General features: G+C 34.6%; 1 pseudogene; it reads left to right on the top strand.

Annotated features, from left to right (window-relative positions):
• Positions 1-1,817: 1,817 nt before the first annotated feature.
• On the top strand, positions 1,818-1,917 carry LOC138821707 (U6 spliceosomal RNA; annotated as a pseudogene).
• Positions 1,918-25,461: the final 23,544 nt, after the last annotated feature.

Here is a 25,461-nt window from a genome sequence, read left to right as displayed (position 1 = left end):
GATCTTCTCAATTAATGGTTTTCTAAATTATTTTTGACTTCTAAGTCAAGTTTTCCTAGCCTTGGTAGAACAATTATGGATCTATCATTCCAAGAATTATTTTTGGCCTACTTATGCTGGACTGAAATCTTTCATTTATCATTAGGAGAGGGGTATAAAAATAATTTGTGACATTTGTGATTTTGTTTACTCATATAGGCTGGTCATCTGGTCATCTGTAAATTGAAAGTTTGAACTATAGTACTTTCTCTCATATTTTGTGATCTCATCTTTCATTTTAAGTTGCCTTACATTTCACAATTGCTTACTACTAATTCCTACAAGGAATTAGGGCCCTGAAATATTGTAGGAAATTAGAAATTGAGATGGGTCTTTTCAATTACTTTCCGTTAGCATGTTGCATGGGCCAAGGTCAGAAGTCTTGCCCTTGTTATCTGATGATGCAGATAACTGGGACCTGGTATCCTCAGACCCGTGGGTACTACAGAAGAATAATAGCTTTTACACATCATATCAGCAAAATTTGGGTATAATCAGTAAGAATGCTTCAGAAATATGGAGAAAAACACTTTGGGTCCAGCGAGTTAACACAATAAACACAGCAGCAGTGTAAAATATCTTATAGATTAGAGAAAACAATACTGTTTTTTTTTACTATGTGAATTCAGAAGACCTAGAACACGTAAAGGTATCACAAGTTTATAACTAAGACATTGCTTTGATACTTTTTATATTCTAATATATATTCTAAACCTAATTATTTATATTCCAATTTATTTATGGGAATAAATTTCAATTTATTTGTCAAATTATCAATTAATTCTCATAATTCTAGAAATTTAAGATCAGCAGGTAGAAATATAAAATATATAAGTATTTATAATATAGGAAATTGTTATGCATTGTTCTGTTGTGGTTAGGGTATCAAATGCAACTCTGTTTTAAAGTAATATTACATTATCTCTACCTCAGTTTTTGGTAGAGTTAGACCTAAAACTTTACCATTTGTAAACCTGGAGGCAAGAGGAAACACTGTGATTAAAACATTATTAATTTAAGGACTAATATCGAGGAGAAACCTATGGACTTCTCCAGGAGCTATGGAAATATTTGGTGATAGAAAGTCAGTACTGTAAGTTCCTGCCTGTTTGGATGGTAGACAGACCAGGATATTAGGTAATCATGCATATGAATAATTTTTTCATCTTCCTGACTTTAGCTACTTTGAAATGATAGGTATAATAAACAATTATATTTTGATAAAAATACCTTCTATTCTGAACATTTCAGTCTGAACTGTTAATCTCTCTATGAACCCTTGTAACTAAGATTAGTTTTGTCCAGTCAGACAATCTATGCTGTCAGGGTAAGATATTCTCGTTGGTCTGTTCCTACATGGAAGAAGGGTAAAGGGTCAGGAAGACATTTGTATCAGTGAGACTTCTTTGCGAAATTTTAAGCTGCAGAAGTTTAGAAGTAGCTCTTAAGCAAGGCTTACTTTGAATCCATTAGCTCCACAAAGGTAACTCAGTTGATAAATAAGTACTTGAAATGCCATCACCTTTGGACTTAGCTATAAAGGCTTCAAAATATGATCAAATTAAAAATGAAAACGACAAAATAGTCATTGACAAAAATTGCAAATGTGAGCAATGAACCAAACAATATAAGTTTTTGCCACTATACACAGAAATTTAGAGAAATAAGATCAATAACATTTTAGGAACAATAAGGATTCCTTTTTACAAATAGGCAACCAAGGATATATGCCTGTATAAAGGTTGCATCATTAACTACTTAAATTTAAAGGATACTACATGCTTCAGCAGCAGGTCTACCCAAGTGACAAAAATACAGAGATTAGCATGGCACTTGCAGAAGGATGATACAAAAATTCGTGAAATATTCCATATTTTTCATTCTTCAAATGCAAGAAATGAAAAAGTTATGAAAAAGTTTATTACAAAAATACAAGTGTAACAATACATGTAATTCATAGAATTAAAGGTTAGTTTGACATCAGTGTATTAAATCTTCACTTTAGAAAGGCCCTTACATAGCATAACCTTTACAAAACTTGAAATTAGATAACATTATCATCTTATTCCAAAGAAATAAAATCCTGTAAGGACCTAGGAAAAAAGGAATCTTAACTTTTTCTATATGGAATGTAATCTGAAAGGACACATTTATTAATGAACCTATATATTATAAAAAATGTAGACTTCAAAGTATTATATCTAGAAAATAATGAAATAGATTATGGACTTTATACAAACCTAGATATACTTTTTTTCAGACAAGCACCAGGAATAACTTTAGTTTCTATACTATTCATTTCAACAGATAAGTTAAAATTAAAAAAAAACCACAAACTCTTCAGAAATCATTATAGATGCATACAAACAACTCTTGAATACATTTTGACATCAAAGTGAGGCAATTCACATGGAAGAATACCATGGAATCCATGAATTTTTAAATTAAGATATTGCTGTTGCTTTTTATTCTGAAAATATTTGTAGGGACACAAAGGATGGAATGGCACTTTTGAAATTTAAGAAACTTAACCAAACCATTACTACGTAGGAGAATAATTTGTACAGCCTTCCACAACTTCAAAGAGGTAGTGATACATACTTATCCTTTTGCCAATATCAAATGCAGTTTCTTCCAAGTTATTCTTCAGACCCGGTTTGAAAAAATGGTTCAACAGAAGAAGATACAGCATATCTTTGCTATTTCTGTTCCCAGCAGCAAGATGCAAGGGGATCAAGAGGCCTTTAGTTTGGGGATTGGTATCTGCATCATGATGAAGTAAAAAAAATCCATTCTGGTATTAATCCACATAAAAGTACTGTGCAGGGGTGCCAAGCCATTCACAGTTATTGCATGAATATCTGCCTTGAGCTGCCAAATCATGGACAATGTCTACATGTCCACTCTAGGCTTCCCGATGAAGAGGAGTATACTTATCCTCATCCCTGGTATTCATATGAGAGGCCTTTTTGAAAAGGAATCTCCGCACTGCAGTAAGCCCAAAGAAGAAATTTGCTTGCATTCTTCTCCATTATTTTCTTGCAATTGATACCATTCCTCACGTTTTCATCTAGTTGATTGTCTTCATCAGAATTGCCTAACCAGAGACTTCGAGTACCAGTGGGAATGAGGTGTACATGTATTTCCCCAATAGTTCACATTGGTTGAACTGGTCAGAAAAATCTGGTGAATTTCCTACATGTTTTTTCACCATGATTTATTTTCTCTTTTTTGATTTTTACTATTTTAAATTATTCTAACTGGAGAGTAGGTAATTGATAGAGAGCAGAGGAAAGACTTTCCTTTGTATTCAAATGCACAGACTGAAAATTAGGACCAGGGATGTCTTCATGTGCAGATTATTCTAGGAATGAGAAAATAGGAAACTACGTAATATGATTTGAGAAATACAATGATATAGTGTAAGAGAAGTCACTATTCTATATATGAGCTTTAAGAGATTTCTAATACATCCATTATTTATTGGTACTCAACATTAGAAAAAAATGTATAATGCAGTAGTAAAATAGAAGTCCTTTGCTTGACTACTTAAATACCTTGTTTTTTTGTGTTGTTTTTTTTTTTTTTTTTTTTTATTGTGAAAATACTGTACAGAGGGGTTAAAATTACATGGGCAAGATAGTGAGTACATTTCTTATCAAGCATTTTAGCCTCCTCCTTTGTTTACCTTTCCCATCCCTTCCCAGCCTCACCTAGACCCCCACCGAATCCTCCCCCCTCCGCACCAAAGTTGTAAAGTTCATTTTCGACGTGACAACATGTACTTATCATTTTGGCAACGGGTCCACTTGTATCCTTATTTAAATGACTTGTTTTTCCCCTCCCCCTCCACAAATTATACCAACATCAAAAACAGTGAAAGCAGGGGTTATCCTATGGGGGAGGGACATACAAAGCAACAAAGTTATAATCTTATAAATACGTAGGAAACAAATGCATGAAAGAAAAAAAAATTAAATACGTATCTTAGGGTTCATTTACCTAACTTCACCTGATCTGACCTTTTCTGTTGACTCATACATATACTAGATATTGCAAATAAGAGAAACCATGGAACCTATGGGAAACTATGTTTCTTTGGGCTTGGATTACTTCACTTAATATAATTTTTTCCAAGCCTTTCCATTTCCTAACAAATGGGGCAATGTCATTCTTTCTGACGGAGGCATAGAATTCCATTGTGTATATATATCACATTTTCTTGATCCATTCATCTACTGACGGGCATCTGGGTTGGTTCCATATCTTAGCTATGGTAAATAATGCTGCAATAAACATAGTTGTGCTGGTAGCTTTAGTTTGGTCTTGTTTGTAAACATTTGGGTAAATGCCCAAAAGTGGGATTGCTGGGTCATAAGGGAGCTCTATGTGGAGTCTTTTCAGGAACCTCCATACTACTTTCGAAAGTGGTTGAACAAGTTTACACTCCCACAAACAATTAAGTATGGTTCCCTTCTGTCCACACCCCCTACAGCATCTGTTGTTATTTGAGTTCTTGATTTTTGCCATTCTAACTGGGGTGAGGTGGTATCACAATGTCGTTTTGATTTGCATTTCTTTTATTGCTAGGGAGGTTGAGCATTTCTTCATGTGTCTATTGGCTATCCATCTTTCTTCTTCAGAGAAGTTTCTCTTTAAGTCTTTATCCCACTTATATATTGGGCAGTTGTTTCTTTGAGGATTTGCTGTTGGGGGACTTAATTTTTTGAGTTCCAAGTATATTTTAGATAGGAGACTCTTGTCCGTTGTATAGATAGTAAAGATCTTCTCCCAATCCCTAGGCTTTCTATTGATCTTGCTAGCTATGTCCTTTGACATGCAGAAGCTCTGCAACTTCATGTAATCCCATTTCTTCAATCTTTCTTTGATTTCTTGTGTTTCTGGGTCTCTATTAAGAAAATGTTGGCCTGCACCAAAGAGACCTAGGGTTTCTCATATTCCATCCCGTAATGTTTTCAGAGTGTCTGCTTTGAATCCGAGGTCTTTGATCCATTTGGAGTTGATTCTGGTGCAGGGTGATAGATAAGGATCTAGCATTAGTTTTCTACAAGTAGTTAACCAATTTTGCAAGCTCCATTTAGTGAAGAGGCTGTCTTTCCTCTATTCTAATTTTTTAGCTCCCTTTTGAAAGATTAGATGGCTATAGGTGGGTAGGTTCTTTTCTGGGATTTCAATTCTATTCCATTGGTCCTGAGGTCTGTTCTTGTGCCAGAACCAAGCTGTTTTGATTACTATAGCTTTATAGTAGAGTTTGAAATTTGGTATTGATATTTCTCCAGTACTGTTCTTTCTGTTGAGGAGGGTTTTTGCTATTCGGTGTCTTTTGTTGTTCCATATGAATTTTTGGATTGCCTCTTCTATTTCCTTGAAGAATGAGGTTGGAATTTTGATAGGTATCGCATTGAATTTGTAGATAGCCTTGGGAATTATTGCCATTTTCACGATGTTAATCTTTCCAATCCAGGAGCATGGAAGGTTTGACCATTTTCAAAGTTCTGGTTTGATTTCCTTTTTCAAGCTTTTAAAGTTTTCATCATAGAGGTCCTACACTTCTTTGGTTAAGTTAATTGCTAGGTGTTTTATTTTTTCTGGGGCTATTACAAATGGAGTTACTTTCCTAATTTCAGCCACACTTTTCTCATTGTTGGCATACAGAAAAGCCATTGATTTTGGGGGTTGAATTTTATTTCCTGCTACTTTGCCAAAGTTTTGAATCAGCTTGAGTAAATTGAGAATGGAGTCTGTGGGATTCTTTAAATACAAGATCATATCATCTGCAAAGTGGGAGAGGTTTATTTCTTCTTTCCCTATTTGGATCACCTTTATGTCTGTATCTTTCCTTATTGCTGTAGCTAGGCATTCTAATAATATGTTGAAAAGAAGTAGAGAGAGTGGACATCCTTGTATCCTTGTCTTGTTCCTGAGTTAAGAGGAAATGGCTTTAGTTTTTAAATATTAAGTATAATGCTGGCTGTAGGTTTGTCATATACAGCCTTTATTGTATTAAGGAATGTTCCATGGATTCCCAATTTTTCCAGAACCTTCATCTTAAAGGGATGTTTCATCTTGACGAATGCTTTTTCTGCGTCTATTGAGATAACCATGTGGTTCTTATCTTTGCTGCTGTTGATGTGATGAATAATATTAATTGATTGGCATATTTTGAACCAGCTTTGCATTCCTGAAATGAATCCTGTCTGAACATGGTGTATGGTTTTTTGCATGAATTGTTGAAGTCGATTGGCCAAAATTTTGTTGAGAAGTTTTTCATCAATGTTCATCAAAGATATGGGTCTATAGTACTCTTTCTTTGATGAGTCCTTGCCTGGTTTGGGGTTGAGGGTTATGATGGCTTCATAGAATGTGTTTGGTAGTGAACTTTATCTTTCAATTTTATTGAAGAGTTGGAGGAGTATTTTTGTGAGCTCTGTTTTGAAGGCCTTGTAGAATTCCACTGTAAACCCATCTGGTCCTGGACTTTTATTACCTGGGAGGTCTCTCATTGCTGTTTCTATTTTAATGCTTGAGAGGAGCCTGTTAAGATTGTTTAACTAATCTTGGTTTAGTTTTGGCATGTCAATATTTGCTAGGAAAAGGTCCATTAATGCCAAGTTCCCAAACTTATTATCATAAAGATTTGAGAAGTATTCCCTCATAATTTTCTGAATCTTGGTTGTTTTTGTGGTGATGTTTCCATTCAAATCTCTGAGTTTATTTATTTGGGTTTCTTGTCTTCTTTTACTGATAAGATTTGATAAAAGTCTGTCAATTTTGTTAAGCTTTTCGAACAACCAACTCTTAGTTTTGTTGATTCTTTCTATAGTTTTTTTGGATTCTAATTCATTTAATTCTGATTTAATTTTAATTATTTCTTTCTGTTTACTGGATTGGGGTTTATCTTGCTGCTCTTTTTCAAGGAGGTTCTGATGTCTCATTAAATTGTTGGTTTCAGAACTCTCCAATTTGTTGAGGCTATAAACTTTCCTCTGAGTACTGCCTTATCTGTGTCCCAGTGGACCTGGTAATATGTGTGCTCATTTTTGTTGAATAGCATGAACATTTGAATTTCTTTTCTAGTATCTTCCTTGACCCACTCTTGATGAAGCAGTGTGTTGTTCAGCCTCCATGTGTGACCATACTTTCTTTCTTGGATTTTAGTGTTGAGTTCTAATTTTATTCCCTTGTGGTCAGAGAGAATACAAGGTATAAGTACAATGTTTCTGAATTTGGACAAGTTTGCTTTGTGGCCTAAAATGTGGTCTATTTTAGAAATTGTTCCATGTTCTGCTGAGAAAAACGTGTATTCTTATGATGCTGAGTGAAATATTCGGCAGATGTCTGTTAAATCTAGTTGATCTATGCAGTTATTTAGATCTGTGGTTTCTTTCTTGAGTTTTTTTCCGAGTTGATCTATCTATTGGGGAGAGTGGTGTTTTAAAATACCCAACAATTAATGTCTTTGGATCTTTGTGGGATTTGAGGGAAAGTAGTGTATCTTGGATAAATTTGGGTGCTCCGTTGTTTGGCGAATAGATATTTAGAATTGTAGTATCCTCCTGAAGGAAAAAAAATCCCTTAATTAGTATGTAGATATTCTTTATCTCTTCACACAAATTTTAATTTGAAGTCTATTTTATCTGATATTAGGATTGCAACTCCTGCCTATTTAAGAGGGCCGTTTGCTTGGTAGATTTTGTTCCTGCATTTAATATTGAAAATGTGTTTGTTTTTAAGGGCAAGACGTGACTCCTGAAGGCAGGACATAGAAGGATCTTGTTTTTTAATCCAACAAGACAGTCTATGTCCCTTAATTGGAGAGTTAAGTCCGTTAATGTTGAGAGATAGGACTGAGAGGTATTTGGGAGTTCCTGCCATGTTTTCCACCTTCTTGCAGGATGCGAAAAGTGGGTTCTTCCTATGGTTCTTGGATTCTCAGTTTGGGTGCTGTTTATTGGCCTTTATTGTGGTCTTTTTGGTTTTCTATGTGTAGGACATCTTTAAGAATCTTTTGTAGGACTGGCTTGGTGGAGATGTATTGTTTCAATTATTCTTTGCTATGGGAGATTTTTATTTGGCCTTAGCTGGGTACAGTATTCTTGGTTGATAGTTGTTTGTTTTTAGGGCATGGTATACATCATTCCAGGCTCTTCTTACTTTGATTGTCTCTGCTGAGAAATCTGAGTCGATTCTACTTGGTTTCCCTTTATTGGTGATTAATCTTTTCTCCTTGACATCGTTAAGGACCATTTCCTTTGTTTGAATTGATCCTGTGTGGATTATAATGAGACGGTGGGATGTCCTATTCTGATCTGGTCTATTTAGAGTTCTAAAAGCTTCTTGTATCTGAATAAGCCTATCTTTTTGCATGTTTGGGAAGTTTTTTGCTAGGATCCTGTTACACAAATTTCCCAACCATTAACTTCCGTTTCTAGGTGCTCCTCTACACCCATTATCCTTACATTAGGCCTTCTGATGGTGTCTTCCATGTGTTGGATAGATCTATCATATTTCTTGGACTTGTCTTGGATGGTTGTATTTTCTTTCTCTATAATATCTAGGCTGTCTTCACTCCCCGAGATTCAACCTTCTGCATGGTTTAACCTGCTATCAAGACTTCCTTCTTTGTTTTTTTTTATTTCTTTTCCTTCTAATTGGTCAGCTTTTTGGCTTCAAATCTTTTTTGAAACTTTGTTTTAGATCTTGTATGAACTTCTTTACTTCCTTAATTTGGTGTTCAGTGTTTATACTCAAATCCCTTAGTTGGTTCATTATCATTTCCGTGGACTTCCATTCCTCAGTTGGGTTCGGTTCAGCATTCCCTTTGTGGTCTCCCTGACTTCCTTCAGTTCTTTGTTAATGGATCCCATGAATGCCTTTAGTGATCTTTGTGTATACTCATCCTGCTCTCTCAATTCCTGTATTACTCTTTGCTTAGCTTCCTCCCATTCATGCCATTCCCGTAGTTTTCTGTGCGTGTTCTCAGCCTGATAAGGCCATTCCTGCCTTTCTCTTTGAGTATTCTCAAGCTGCTCATGCAAATCCTGTATCAGTTTTTGAGTAACTTCCTCACCCTCATGATTTTCCTGTATAAACCTTTGGATTGCCTCTTCTCTCTCCCTGTCACGCTCAAACAGAGTCCTTTGTGGGTTGTCAATCTTTTCTTGCATTGACCTTTTGTTTGCTTCCATTGACATTTGTTTGCCTCCTGTCCCTCCCTATCAAACTCATACAGAGTCCATTGTATGTTTTCAATCTTTTCATTTATCGTGTTTGCCAGCAGTGTTTGTAGAGCTATTTGGGAACTCTCTTCTGGATTATTCATTACCTCTTCTGTCCCTGATTATCATGAGTGGGAGTTGAGATACCGAACTTGCCATTTTTCTTGTGTTTTTCCGGCTTACTCTGCCTATTTGGGATGAAAATAACACCAGTTTCCTGCTAGAATACTATCTTAAGGCAAGCATCAATCAACGTCTGTATTTGCACAGTCAATAGTCTGCAGATACAATCTAGTTCAACAAATACATCTATTCAACATCAAACAACTATATATTAATACACTAAGAACCGCAAAGAATTTGGTAAAGCAGAAATTATTAGGTTTAGGAAGAGATGTGGGTAAAAAAATAGGAATAGAGTGATGTTGGAAAGCACAGGGAGAGTTAACTAAGTCCTAATTTCAAAGCAGGAAATAGTTTGGATAGGATGAAAGCAGAGAGAGAGAAAAAAAGAAGACAGAGAAAGGGAACAGAGACCAGAAAAAATAGAAAAGTAAGAATTAAAAATATTATGCAGTTCGAAGACAAACTATTCAGGGAAGAATGTGAATATAGTGAGAGAAGGGGAGGGATATAAAGGAGATGTGAAAAACTTAAAAATAATAATACTTAAAATATTATATAGGTATAAAGTGGTAGTAATGCTATTAAGGAATGTAAGTCTAAGAGGTTTGGAATTGAGTAATAAATTTGTGGATTAAGTGTGTACACAATGGGGGATAAGGTCTAATAATCGACTACGGGTTTATCTGAAGATGAACAGAACAACAATTAAGTCACATAAAGAATGAAAGAGAAGAAATGTTGAAAAGGATAAGAAAGAAAGAAAAAAATCAGAAGTTCAGTAGAGGTAAACAAAAAACAGAAAAAAAAATCAAGAAAAATGCACACACATATTTACTCCTAAAATAAAATTCTCAGAGGAAAAAAAAGGTACTAGAAAACAATTGTTTTTTCAAAAAAGGTAAAAATTAAAGATTAAAAAAAAATTTAGAAACAAATTTTGTTTATAAAAGGTACAAAAAAAAGTTCTTTGATTTTTTGGGGATGGGTGGGAAAAATCCTGTATCTCCCTTGTGACCTTAACCAGCCTCTTGTTGGAGTCTCTGGTCTGCTTGTGTTCCTGTGGCTTGGTTGGTTTCTTAAGTCAGTTTGTTTGAACAGGCAGAAAAATGCTCTGCTTTACCCAGGGTTTTGCGATCCTTTTCCCAGGATAGTTCAATGAGAGGCAGATCTGCTTTGAGTATCACAAAAGAGGGATATGGCTTTTTCCTCAAGTTTGGAGATGCTGTGATGAGGCTAGGTTCTGGGTAGAGTTGAGGCCTTTCAGCAAACCGTAGCATTTCCCGGGGGCTGGTTTGTGAGAAACTCACAGTGCTCAGCCTGGAGCCATTCTCAGAGTTTCTGGTTACTGAATTTCAATTGATTATCAATGCTGCTAAAAGGAGGGGCAACCTGTGGCTCTGATTATCCAGTGAAGAAAGCCACTCCTGGGGCTGGTGCCGAGCTGGGTGCTTTTCCCTGGGTGGAGCTGTCTGACAGGTCAGTTAGTTTCTTGTGACCTGGTAAATGATTCTAGATTTCTTCCAAGGCCTGAGTTGGAGAGTGAGGATGTTAGGCTTCTACTCACGCTGAGTCTTGGTTCCTGGGTCATCTCTGGTCTGCAAACTGCAGGATGAAGATGTTTGCTCCTTGTCGATTCTTGCTGGTGTTGAGTAGAATCCGCTCGCCCGCCGCGTCTGGCTCCTTCATCCCAGACTCTCTGTGATTCAGGTATGGCAACTGAGGCCGCCGCCGCCACTGCTGCTTCCACGGAAGTGGCTGCTGGCAAGTGGTCAGAGCTTTCTCCTTGCCTACATTTTCCCTCTCTGGCCTAACTCTCTGTCCTGTGAAGGCATTCTTGGTGAATTCTCTGGCTTAGGACTGTTCACTGGAACTATAAAACTACTTTCTATTCGAAAAGTTGTTTAATGTCTATCTTCTTCTCCGCCATCTTCCAATTCCTTGTTTTTTTAAAGACACTTGTTTTCATCTAAAAAAGTAAGCCTGTCTATTGTCTTCTGTTGATTTTGATGATTGAAGATGCTTAATGACAAGTCAAAATGTGTTAGTAGTCCTTTGATATTAATTGTTTCATTTTTTCCTCTTGGAGAATATAATGATCACAGCAATAGTTCAGAATCACCAATCAACAGTTCAGCATCATGCTTCCAGTGCTAGTGGATCACCAGTAAGTAATCCTCGATACCATTTTCCACAAATTTTTGTCACAGATACAATCAGCCTGCCTTCTCTAGCTGCTTTCCTAGCCTGGACCTATTTATTCCTTCATTGTGCAGGAAAGTTGTGATTCAACTGATTTCAGTCAGATCTGTTCCTAGATTTATCAAGGATTTAGATTCTATTTTTAAAATTAGTTGTGGGGCCTGAACTCTGGGCTCGGGCACCGTCCGTGAGCTCTTCAAATCAAGGCAAGTGCTCTACCACTTGAGGCACAGCAGCACTTCTGGATGGTTCTGTTTATGTGGTTCTGGTTTGGGAAATGGCAGAGAAGAAAGTGAAATGATGCAACCAAACAAATGAAAGCGAAATAGATTAGGATAATTATGGAGCAACCATATTGTCTATGAGAATCATGAAAGAGAGAGAGGACAAGAGATACAGATGTGCAATGACTTAGCTAGCCACAAAATCCATGTTTCTGATCAATTTACAAACAAAACAATTTTATTTTTTTATTTGATAAAAGAGATGGGAATAGAGTTTATGTATTTACTTGAAATTGGTAAATATATTTTTAGTAGCCTACAAGAATCTTAATCCTTGGCCTGGGAAGGTGGCTCAGGGGTAGAGAGCTTTTCTTGCAGCTTACTACAGTGCAGAGACCACTTTCTGAAAAGGCCACTCACATGAATACTAGGGATGAGGATGAGTATACCCCTCTTCATCGGGAAGCCAATAGTGGACACTTAGACATTGTCCATGAGTTGGTAGCTCAAGGAAGATATGCACGCAATTACTGTGAATGGCTAGACACCCCAGCACAGTGCTTATATGTGGAACCTATTGCAACAGCACACACACACACACACACACACACACACACACACACAGACACACACACACACACACACACATACACACACAGTTCATCAGATTTCTTCTTAAGTATTTTTTGTGTATGGTCTTAAGAAGAAATTTACATTACTAACGAATTTCTGGCAGGACAATATAATCACTGTACATCTTGCTTCTATACTCTCAGTTTTAAATTACTATCTAAGTATGTGCATTAGATAAGAATAGGAAAAAGTAGGAGCCACAACGGTGGCTCAGGTCTTTAAACCTAGCTAATCAGAAAGATGAAATCTGATGACTATGGTTTGAAAGCAGACCATGAAAAAAAAGTCCATAAGATTCTGGTTTGAAAGTAACCAGCAAAAGCTAGAAATGGAGCTGTGGTACAAGGAGTAAGATGCTAGCCTTGAGATAACTAAAACAAAAAAAAATAATTCTGGTACAGAGTCTGGCCCTGAATTCAAGCTCTAGTATTTGTACTAATCTAATGAAAGAATGAATTAGTTAATTAATTACCTAAAATAAATTAAGTGATCACATGTGGAGTGGCAGGTAAAATGTAACAACCATGGTGACTGGATTATGTATATTTTGTAATAAGGTAAATTATCATTTGTCGTAATCACTAATATTTTAATTGAACTTTTTTGTACAATAAACCCTGAATTTCGCATGTGTGTATATGTGTGTGTACATGTGCACACATGTGTGTTTATATGTGTGTGTGTGTGTGTTGTTGCAATGTTGGTTGCCAATATGAACAGGGAGAGGCCGAAAAGAGCTGTGTTGCACTTTTTTTTTATTTATCAGTGTTCTGTCCTGTCATTTCAGTGGAACCACCCTTCTGTACATTTTATTTGTTAAATAACATCATCATTATTAAAACATTTACAAAATTAAGTTAGATATAAGAGATCATTTTCAGCTCTTAGTATATGTTAGGTAAAAAGATACACATATAATTAGGTAGTAAGTTATTGCTATAACATGAGTGTCAGTACAAAATATGTATTTGACCTCTTAAATTGGTTATACTTTTAAGATATACTCATGGAGTGATTTTGACCGACTTGACCAAACAGTTATTACTCTCTGGTTATTCCTGTGAAACTCAAGGTGGATATACTCTTTCCGGATTTCTGTTGAAAATAACTTTCTTTGTAAGATCGTATCTATTCACATTAAGATAATAAACCCCATATTTTTTTAGGTTTGAATATCCCATCAGATTGACTTTAAATCAGTATTGTGGCTATGCTTGTTAGATATATATTTCAAAACAAACAAACAAACAAAAAGCATGAGTCACCTCCAGATTGTGGATTAATTTGTAGTTGTTTTGTACATACAAAGGTTTCTTCATTAATAGTTTTTTTGTGGGAGTAACTATGACAACTTTAACAAATAAAGCTTTTTGAATATCTTTTCCAATTTAACATCCCAGAGCGAGTCTTGCAATTTCTGAAAACCCTTTAAATACTAGTATTATTACTAGTATTTATTATTATTATTATTAAATACTAGTATTTTAGTTCATTGACTATACAGCTAAAGACATTTCTGAAACAAATATTGTTAAGATCTGAAAATGTAAGTGGGCATATAGGCTTTTTTTGCATCATTTTATGAAAAGTCAGTTTTTTTCGAAACTAAAAGAAATAGAATAAAAAATGTAAGTGAATTGGGTAACATACTTATTAGTATAATTTTGTTTTCTATTAGCACAGTCCTTTGAAGGTATATGATGCAGTTAAATTAATTTTTGTGTCACTGTGCTTGTTATTTTTTGACTCTTTGAAGTTATGAGAGTGAATTTTTATTATAAATAAAGGTCTTTTAAAATGATCAGGATTAATCTTGTGTTTTGTGTTCTACTCCCAAGAAAATGAGTTATTTTCAAGTGTTAATAGTTTATAATTGAATCTTGAGTATCATAAGAAATTTTGAAAAAATGTGGTAGTATTGATGTCTTTTGTTTGGGGAGAGGGGGTCTGGTAGTGGGGTTTGAACTTTTCCCTCATCTCTTCAGCTCAAGGCTAGCGCTCGACCAATTAAGCCACAGCGTCACTTTCGGCTTGTTTCTTTTTGCTTGTGTGGTGCTGAGGAATCGAACCAAGGGCCTCATGCATGCAAAGCAAGCGCTCTACCACTAAGCCACCTTCCCAGCCCTTCACGTCTTTTTAAACCAATTGTATTCAGAAGTTGGAAAGTCTTTAATTCATTCTTAGGTCTTGGTGTCTATGATTTTTTATCCTCTCGTTCCTAACATTAATGATAATTCAGAGTGCATTGTTGGGTATAGGAAAGGTAAAATATATATCTAGGGTCAAAGGTGATTTTTATATCAGTCTTGCTTTAATGGCATTTTAAAGTAGTAACTTTCTCTTAAAATATTGGGTATAAAAAGCAATCAAAATACTTCGAATGATAAACAATTTAGTTTAGCTACAATGTGGAAATGATTGGTCCATAAGACATGCAGTCTGTTTCCATCAGGAATTGGGGAGGTCATTCTTTCAGTAAGACTGTGTTAAAGAGAAATAGGATCCAGGCAGTGCAGTGTTGAGTGAAGGGGTAAAATATGATTTCTATTACTTTGAGCTAGAAATCAAGAATCTTATACTTTAGCAGTTCCTTTCACCAGGGAGGTATGCATTGATTATGAACTTTGAGTTTTCATATTACAGTTCCCTATTTTCTAACAATGTTAAAGAGAAATATTATGAGTGTACACAATAATTCTGGAAAATTTTCCTATTATTTGTAGACTAAGTGCTGGTATTTTAGTCATAAAATAGAATGTGGCTTATTTGATACAGTAGGAGATGAACCTCAGGGTAACACTTACAATGTGTGCAATGTTGTAGTAGTAATTACAACTCTGAAGACTTCAATGTCATCATCTGATAATTAAAAATGTAAGTAGTTCCACTTTATGCAATTATTGTGAGTCTTAAATTATATACAATTGGTAAAGTACTTGGAAAAACAATTAGCATTTGGTACATTCTACCTGTTATTTTACGATGTGATGAATTCTAACATTTTTACGTTGATTCTATATGTGCAATGTGATGTATTAATATTCATTGCATTGATCACTTTTCTGTCACTATGATGAACATAAGTGCAAAGAAAATTTCTGAGGAGGAAACTATTATATTGACTCATGGTTTCAGATCAAATGTCTCCATTGTTTTTAATCATATTTTTCTTATCTTAACTAGTTGTACATGGGAATTTCCATTCAATAAATGACTTTTTTAAGTATAATGGATCTTTATATAACTTTTCCCTGCCCTTCCAAACCTCACCACACTTTAATTTTTTCTAGTTTCATATTATTTGCATTAAATATAATGTCTTCACTCTTACTCCATAACTGTCTTTATTCCTTCCCTTTGACTTCCCCTCACATCTTCCAAGTGATAGTTGCCCAGTATTCATTTTGTTGGATTAAAAGTTCAATTTTATAAGAAAATACACCATTTAAGTGCTCCTGTGCAAATAGCATGATTTGGTTACTATTGTTGTGTAAACTTGTATAAAGTTCTAGCTTCCAAATATGAGATAGAACATGGGTCCTTTGTGTGTCTGGCTCTGACTTCGTTTACTTAACATATTTTTAGATCTATCCATTTCTTTACAAATAATGTAACAGTCCTCATAATGGATAGGGGCAATCCAATTCTGTATATATCACACACATTCTCCAACCATCACTCTGCCAAAGGGCATTTTGGCTGTTTTCATAACTTGGTTATGGTGAATAGTGCAGTAATGAACATGGTTGTGAAAGTGATTTTGCTGTAACATTTTAGAAGAATTCATCAATATCATTCTGGGAGCAATCGTCTAGCCAGTTTTAAAGAATAAGCACATCCCTCCCTTCATCTTCATTACAACGTATTGCAAGTCCTCAAAAACACACTACCTCATACAGGCCTCAATAAGCTAAAACCACACTGTGCCCATATTCTGTCAATATATTTTAAATAATTGTACATATAATTTAGTGAGAACCTTTTATGTAATTTCCTAATGTGGGAATGAGAGATATAACAACAGAGTAAAATAAGAAATCTGCATTTTAATTAGCTATAATCATATTTAAAATCTTTTTCAACTCTAACTCACAACCTCGTTTATTTTTATTTTAATCTTTATTTAATTACTTCATCTATCGCTTAAATTATAACAGGTGAGTTAAATACAAAGGCAAAAAGTGTGGTTTGATTTTGACAATCATGTGTGAGGATGCACAATATGGGCAAATAGATGGATTGGAATTAATAGCAATTATCCAGTTTGTTAAAGTAGAGATGGTTTGCCCAAACTGATTCAAATTTCATTCAATAAAAAGAAACGTGTAACAATTTCCTTTGTTTGCTCCTATTAACTTTTGTTGCCATTTTATTTTATAATGAAGGATGATTCCATATATCTACTGTAGACACAATAATATGTTAAAATATTTCTATCCGTATATATTGATATATACACACACATATATACCGAAGGGTACAATGATAATTTATAACTTCTGTAACTATACAATTTACTAAATTGTTAAAAACATCGACAGCTCATGCCCGGAATCCTGGTTACTCAGCAGGCTCAGATCTGATGAACATGGTTTAAAGCCATCCTGAGCAGGAATGTCCATGAGCTTCTTCTCTCCATACAACCAACAGAAAATCAGAATTGGAACTGTAGCTCAAAGTAATAGAGTGGTAGCCTTGAGAAAAAAAGCTCACGGACATCAGCCACGCTCTTAGTTCAAGAACTACAATATACCCAAAACAATCTATTTAATTTACACCTGTGAAAGGAGAGTATTTCCATCACCCAAATGCACATCCATGCTCATTTGCAAGGTAACTGTGTTTTGTCTGAAGTACCAATAAACATTATCACTAAAGTAGAAAGCATTGGAACGTGGGTTAATTCTCTCTCATGGATTTTTCCCCACTCAAATACTCAAGTCTTACAATTATACAAATTATTTATAATCATAACTTTTATCTTCAATACACCTAATATTACAGTTTGAATTCAGTGTCTTGTGCCCACTAACTGGGTGTTCTTACCACTTTATCCTGTGCCCAGCCCTAAATTATCCTGATTATTTTTTCAGATAGAAACTGGCTTCCTACTTGTGTATTATCTTGGCCTCATTCCACTTTATGTTATTCTTCCTGGAATTAAGAATAACAAGTGCATGGTATTATGTACAGATCTTTCTGTCTAGTATGGGCTTTAGCCACTGTTCTCACAACAGTGCACTCCCATGTAGTCAGGATTTTCATAAGCTTGTCATAGCTGATTTTTTTTTAAATCTTTCATTTCCTGCAGGTTCTTGAGTACTGAATTAATTTGTGTTTTCTTGGGTTGTTTTGTTTCATTTGAATGTATGTGTTGAGTTGTTCTTCACTTTTCCTTTTGTTTCTTTCCTTCAAGTTCTTACCTAAAGTGCTGAGAAACCGATTCTTCTTTCTCAAGATAGTCAGGGTGAACATTATTTATTCCAAAGCAATTTCAGTAACATTTATAAACACCTTCATATCTATGAATGGTGTACAAATGCTAAGCACTGAAAAGGGTGATTTTACTTTCATGGCAGTCTTTGGCATCACAGACAGATCATGAAATATATGAAGATAATATAACTACAGATGCATGCCAGGAGGAGAAAAACCTATTATTAATTGTTTGACAGAGGCTTCCCTTTTAGTGAAAAAAATATATTGCTTGATGCAGGATTTCAGAAAATCATATTGCTAGGAGGAACCTAAACAATCATCTAATACTATAGATTCAGAGTGATGAATTGAATTCCTGATTAATTTACTTTTGGGTCAAATAAAAGCAGGCTTCCAAAAAGAGAGTAGATTTTAGAGAAACATGATGAATTTTATGTAAATAGGTCCTTAGCTGATTTTGTTAATTTGTAAACTAATACAGGAAAATAAAGTACAGCAAAGTAAAAGAATGAATAACTTCACATTGAAATACTCATGTGTGTGTGTGTGTGTGTGTGTGTGTGTGTGTGTGTGTTCATGTCCATGCGAGTATGCAAACGCATATGTGCATGTGCTCATGCATGCATTCATCATTCTTGAAGCTTGATAGTGGCTAAGAACCATTACTAAGCTTCTGTACCCAAGGATAGTGGTCTTCCACTTCAGCCACTTCTGTTTTTTTTAAGATTATTGCTTGTATTTTCATGATTGGACTGGCTTTGAACAGTGATAATCAGATCTCCCGAGTAGCTAGCTAAGCTTATTCAGCCTCTAAGTACCTAGTTAAAATTCTGAATGTCCTCTATGCTTCACTGCTCTTTTATTCATTTCCTGAGGTAATCACAAGCCTAAGCCATATATATGTCTAATTGCTTTAAAAATAGTTACTGCTTGGCACCAGGGGCTCCCATTGATACTCTTAACTACTTAGGAGGCTTGAGAACAGAACCCAGGCCAAAAGGTTAGTGGAATTCCTTCTCACTCTATAGCTGGGTGCATTGGATCATTTCCACCATCCTTCACTATCTAGTTACTAAGATTGGAAGGACTGAGGACCCAGGCCAGTCAAGGTAGCAGGCTAGACAAGCTGGTGTTCATCTCTGATGCCATTGATGATGGGAAGGCTAAAAGGACAGATCAGGTGCATGTTCTTGTGGAAAGTAAAACCTATCCTAAAATTAACCACTGATATGACACCAGCATAGCAAGAAAAATATACCCCAAGTTGAAATACCCACAATTTCCCACAACCAAAATAAGTATACATGAACATTCAAGAAATTAGTACAATCTGTTCTTTGCTCTAATATCAGCTTCATCTGATTATCATATGATGTGACAGAATAGTGTTTCAATTAAACTTATGATAATTTAAAAAGACCTAGAAAATTCTTTCTCACTTATTAAGTTCAAATGTATGGCATATTGCCTCATTTCTTACATATTTGACTACCACTATAAATAAATCTTATGATTATTATTAATAGTAATATATTCTGATTTATTACTTTACTTTGTAACAGTTTTTAAACTTTTTGCTTCTCTGCTCAGGTTGAAGTATGTAATAGTATCATCAAAATATATTCCATGGGTACTTAGGGCAGTTTTTTACAAAGTTTTTAACCAATGGCTTCTAAGAATTCTTAATTGGTATATTATTTGGTTTATTTTTAATTTCAATTTAATGGTAATGTACACAGGGGTTAGAGTTACATAAATAAGGTAAGGTAACGAGTACATTTCTTAGGGAAGGAATATTGTTATCTCTTCAATTGATTTTTTTTATACACTCAGAACAAGAACTACTGATGTTTTTGCTGTTGCTATTGATCCCTGGGTACTTTTGCTTTCTTTGTTAATGCATTTTTATTTTAAAACATATACAGAGGGTTTACACTTAATTAAGTGTACATTTCATTTTATTTTCTAAATTTCAAATTTTGGGATTAAATATTTTCTTTTGTTTCTTTAGGATAATTCTTTTTTCAGAGATTAGTTAATTTATTTTTGCATGATATTTACACATGTAAATATTCAGACACATATTTGCTTTTATAATGTTTAATATGTGACTATTAAAATTTTTCTTAATTTTTATATGATTAAAGATTTTAAATAAATTTATTTTCTTACACTTACAAATATATTTGTACAAGTAACAAATACTTACTGTATTTTCAAGAAGCACATACCTTATTAAGAAAGGCTTCATTACTTGGTCACTTTTTGGAAATATTTTTACTTGAATTAAAAAAAAGTTTGAGCTCGGCATGGTGATTTGTGGCATCCATTTTCTAGCTATGGTGGGAAGTGTAAATGGGATTTGTAACTCGGGAGATACTTAGAAATGCTGTGACCTTATTATAAAACTATTCAGAGTGAAATGATTAGAGATATAGCTATCGTTAGTGTTATATAGAGCACCTAGCTATCATATTCTAAATCGAGTTAAAATACCAGTAACATCAATTTTTTGTCAAAATAAAAGGATACATGTTTCAAAATGTTTATTATTTCAACTTATTTGCATATGTTCTCATGTCATCTATTAATTTTCAGTTTACTTAATCTATTAAAATCCAAGTATATTGTGACTATTTTTTTTCTACTAAACTTGTAAATAGTACGTGCAATATCATGATTTCATATATTAACACACTTTTACTATTTGTGATAGTTTCCTCCATTTAATATAATTATATCAATATTCCAAATGTGTGTATGTGGTGTATATGTGTGTGTTTATGTGGTTTTTGTATGTGTGTGCTTTGTGTGTACTTTGTAATGTTTGGGAGATCACACCATTGCTTCACACAGGCTAGGCTAATGTTTTAACACTGAGCTATGCTTCCTTATTATAATCCAAATAGTGTTTTACATCATGACTTTGAAACTTTCATTCTTAGTATGTTTTTTTCAAAACTATAAATGATAAAATGTGATCCATATTCTATCCACGCTAGCAATTTTTATTGTTACTTAGAATTTTCCCACTGCCTTTTCTCTTCCAAACTCTTGTGTTTGATATTGATAAAGGTTTTATTTGCTTCTTTTCTCTCTTCATTCCTTTTCCCTTTAGAGTTTAACTCTTCTTTCTCAAGATAGTCAGGGTGAACATTATTTATTCCAAAGCAATTTCAGTAACAATTAAAAACCTTCATATCTATGAATGGTATACAAATGCTAAGCACTGAGAAGGGTGTTTTCACTTTCACGGCAGTCTTTGGCATCACAGACAGATCATGAAATATATGAAGATAATGTAACTACAGATGCATGCCAGGAGGAGAAAAAGCTATTATTAATTGTTTGACAGAGGCTTCCCTTTTAGTGAAAAAAATATATTGCTTGATGCAGGATTTCAGAAAATCATATTGCTAGGAGGAACCTAAACAATCATCTAATACTATAGATTCAGAGTGATGAATTGAATTCCTGATTAATTTACTTTTGGGTCAAATAAAAGCAGGCTTCCAAAAAGAGAGTAGATTTTAGAGAAACATGATGAATTTTATGTAAATAGGTCCTTAGCTGATTTTGTTAATTTGTAAACTAATACAGGAAAATAAAGTACAGCTTCTTTTCTCTCTTCATTCCTTTTCCCTTTAGAGTTTAACTCTTCTTTCTCTTATTCTTTGGGAATTAATTATCATATTCCTATTACAAATTCTTAAAATTGAAACAGGTATATAAATGCTTCATTTTCTATTTTATTTTTTCCCATTTTCACTGACTTTTGGTCCAAACTATTATATGGATTAAAAAGAAACTTGACTCAGGAGTCTTTTGAGGAACCTCCATACTACTTTTCAAAATGGTTGAACAAGTTTACACTCCCACCAAGAATGCAGCAAAGTTCCCTTCTTTCCACATCCCCTGAAGCATCTGTTCTTATTAGAGTTCTTGATATAGCCATTCTAACTGGGTGAGGTGGTATCTCAATGTTGTTTTTGCTTGCATTTCTTTTATGGCTAGGGAAGTTGAGTATTTCTTCATGTGTCTATTTGCCATCCTTCTTTCCTCTTCAGAGAAGTTTCTCTTTAAGACTTTAGCTAGATAGTTTTTGTCCTTGCCCTCCACAAATTATACCAACATCAAATACAGTGAAAGCAAGGGTTATACTGTGGGGGAGAGACATTAGTTGTTATGTCAGAAAAGAAACTTTACAACTTTGGCGGGAGGGAGTTGGGGCGCGGTAAAGATCGGATTGGGGGAGGTAGGAGGACTATGGGAATGAATGGGAAGGGGAAACAAACAGGAGACAACAATGCTTGATAAGAAAGGTACTGTTATCTTGCCCATGTAGTTGTAAATCCTCTGTACGGTATTCTCACAACAAAAAGTAAGAAAGAATATAATAATCAAAAAAAAAAAAAAAAAGAAATGTACTCATTACCTTGTCCATGTAACTGTAACCCTCTTTACAGTATTTTCACAATAAAAACCAATTATAAAAAAAGAAAAAAAAAGACTTTAGCTCACTTATTTATTGGGCAGTTGTTTCTTTGAAGATTTGTTGTTGGGGAATTCAATTTTTTGAGTTCCAAGTATACTTTAGATATGAGATCCTTGTCCGTTGTATGGCCAGTGAAGATCTTCTCCCAATCTGGGCTTTCTCTTGATCGTGCCAAGTAGGTTATTTTCCATGCAGAAGCTATGCAATTTCATGCAATCCCATTTGTCCAACATTTATTTAAATTGTTGTGTTTCTGGGTATCTATTAAGAAAATTTCGGCCTGTGCCAAGGAGACCTATGGTAGCTCCTATTCTGTCCTGTAATGTTTTGAGAGTTTCTGCGTTGACCCCGAGGTCTTTGAAGTATTTGTAGTTGATTCTGCTGCAGGGTGATATATAAGGATCTAGCTTTAGCTTTTTACAAGTAGTTAACCAATTTTGCCAGCACCATTTACTGAAGAGGCTGTCTTTCTTCCATTCTAGTTTTTTAGCTCCATTACCGAGGATTAAGTGGCTATAAGTCTGTGAGTTCATTTCTGATTTTTCAAATCTATTCCATTGGTCCTGAGGTCTGTTCTTGTGTCAGTACCAAGCTGTTTTGATAACTACGGCTTTGTAGTAGTGTATGAAATTTGGTACTGATATTCCTCCTGCAGTGTTCTTTCTGTTGAGGATCGTTTTAGTTATTTGGGGTCTTTTATTGTTCCATATGAATTTTTGGATTTCTTTTTCTATTTCGTGGAAAAATAAGGATGGGATTTTGATAGGTATCGCATTGAATTTGTATATAGCCTTGGGAGGTATTGCCATTTTCAAGATGTTGATCCTTCCAATCCAGGAGCATGGGAGGTTTTTCCACTTCCTAAGTTGTGGTTTGATTTCCTTTTTCAGGTTTTTAAAGTTTTCGTCATAAAGATTCTTCACTTCTTTGATTAAGTAAATTTCTACGTATTTTATATTTTGTTATTTTGTGTGGCTATTTTGAATGGAGTTGGCTTCCTGATTTCACCCATGCTTTACTCAGTGTTGTCATACAGATAAGCCATTGATTATTGAGGGTTAATTTTATACCCTGCTTCTTTGCCAAAGTTTTGAATCAGCTTCAGTAATTTGGAAGTGGAGGCCATGGGATTCTTTAAATAGAAAATCATGTCATCTGCAAAGAGTTTTACTTCATCTTTCCCCATTTGGAACCCCTTTGTGTTTCCATCTTCTCTTATTGCGGTAGCTAGGCATTCTTATACTAAGTTGAAGAGAAGTGGAGAGAATGGACATCCTTGTCTCATTCCTGAGTTAAGAGGAAATGGCTTTATTTTTCCACCATTAAGTATAATGCTGGCTGTAGGTTTGTCATATACAGCTTTTATTGTATTGAGTAATATTTCCTGGATTCCTAATTTTTTCAGACCCATCATCATAAAGGGTTTGATGCATCTTGTCAAATGCTTTTTCTGCATCTGTTGAGATAACCATGTGGTTCTTATCCTTGCTCTTTGTTGATGTGATGAGTTATATTAATTGATTGTGTATATTGAACCAGCTTTGCATCCCTGAAATGAAACCTGTTAGAATGTGATGTATGATTTTTTGGATGACTTTTTGAAGTTCATTGACCAAAATTTTGTGGAGAAATATTGAATCAATATTCATCAGAGAAATGGGTCTATAGTTCTCTTTATTTAATGAGTCCCTGCCTGTATTTGGAATAAGGGTTATTATGGATTCATAGAATGAGTTCTGTAGTGAATTTTCCCTTTCAATTTCATTGAAGAGTTGGAGGATTATTGGTTTGTGCTCTGATTTGAAGGACTTGTAGAATTCCGCTGTAAATCCATCTGGTCCTGGGCTTTTCTTCGATAGGAGGTCTCTTAATGCTGTTTCTATTTCAATCCTTGATATGGGCCTGTTAAGATGGTTTATCTCATTTTAGTTTATTTTTGGCATGTCCATATTTGCTAGGAAAAGGTCCATTTATGCCAAGTTCTCAAACTTATTAATATAACGGTTTGAGAAGCATTCCCTTATAATTTTCTGAATCTTGTTGTTTCTGTGGTGATGTTTCCATTCTCATCTTTGAATTTATTTATTTGGGTATGTTCTCTTCTTGTTCTGATAAGATTTGCTAATGGTCTTTCAGTTTACTTAATTTTTTCCAAGAACCAACTCTTTGTTTTGTGTATTCTTTCTATGGACTTTTTAAAAAGGCTAATTCGTTTAATTCCTATTTAATTTTAAGTATTTGTTTCGATCTATTTGATTGGGGTTCATCTTGTTGCTCTTTTTCAAGGAGGTTCAAATATCTTATAAAAATGTTGGTTTCAGATCTCTCCAATTTGTTGATGTAGGAACTCAGAGCTATAAAATTGCCTCTGAGTACTGTCTTTGCTGTTTCCCAGAAGTGCTGGTAATTTGTGTTTTCATTTTTGTTGATTATCATGAATATTTGAATTTACTTTCTAATCTCTTCCATGACACACTGTTGATTCAACAGTATGTTGTTCAGCCTCTATATGTTACAGGACTTTTTTTGGTGGCCTTTGGTGTTGAGTTCTAAGTTTATTCCCTTGTGGTCTGAGAGAATGCATGGTAAAACTTCAATGTTTCTGAATTTGGACAAGTTTGCTTCAAGACCTAAAATGGGGTCTATTTTGGAAACTGTTCCATGTGAGGCTGAGAAAAACGTGTATTCTGATGGTGCTTGGGGAAATATTCTGTAGATATCTGTTTAATCTAGTTGATCCATGCAGTTGTTTAGATCTGTAGTTTCTCTGTTGTTTTGCTGACTTCATCTGTCTTGTGGGTTTAGTGGTGACTTAAATTCTTCAACAATTTATGTCTTTGGATATATGTGAGCTCTGAGGGAAAGTAGTATTTCTTGGATGAATCTGGGTGATCCATTGTTTGCCAAATAGAGATTTAGAATTGTAATATCCTCCTGAAGGGGAGATCCCTTAATTAGTATGTAGCAACCTTCTTTATGTCTTCTCACTAATTATAATTTGAAGTCTAGTTTATATGATATTAGGATTGCCACTCAAGCCTCTTTATGCGGCCATTTGCTTGGTAGA

This window comes from Dipodomys merriami, unplaced genomic scaffold (genome assembly GCF_024711535.1).
Source record: "Dipodomys merriami isolate MVZ:Mamm:240054 unplaced genomic scaffold, mDipMer1.0.p SCAF_93, whole genome shotgun sequence".
Taxonomy (NCBI): domain Eukaryota; kingdom Metazoa; phylum Chordata; class Mammalia; order Rodentia; family Heteromyidae; genus Dipodomys; species Dipodomys merriami.
Note: the sequence above shows the minus strand (reverse complement) of the source record. Positions and strands in the feature narration are given on the sequence as shown.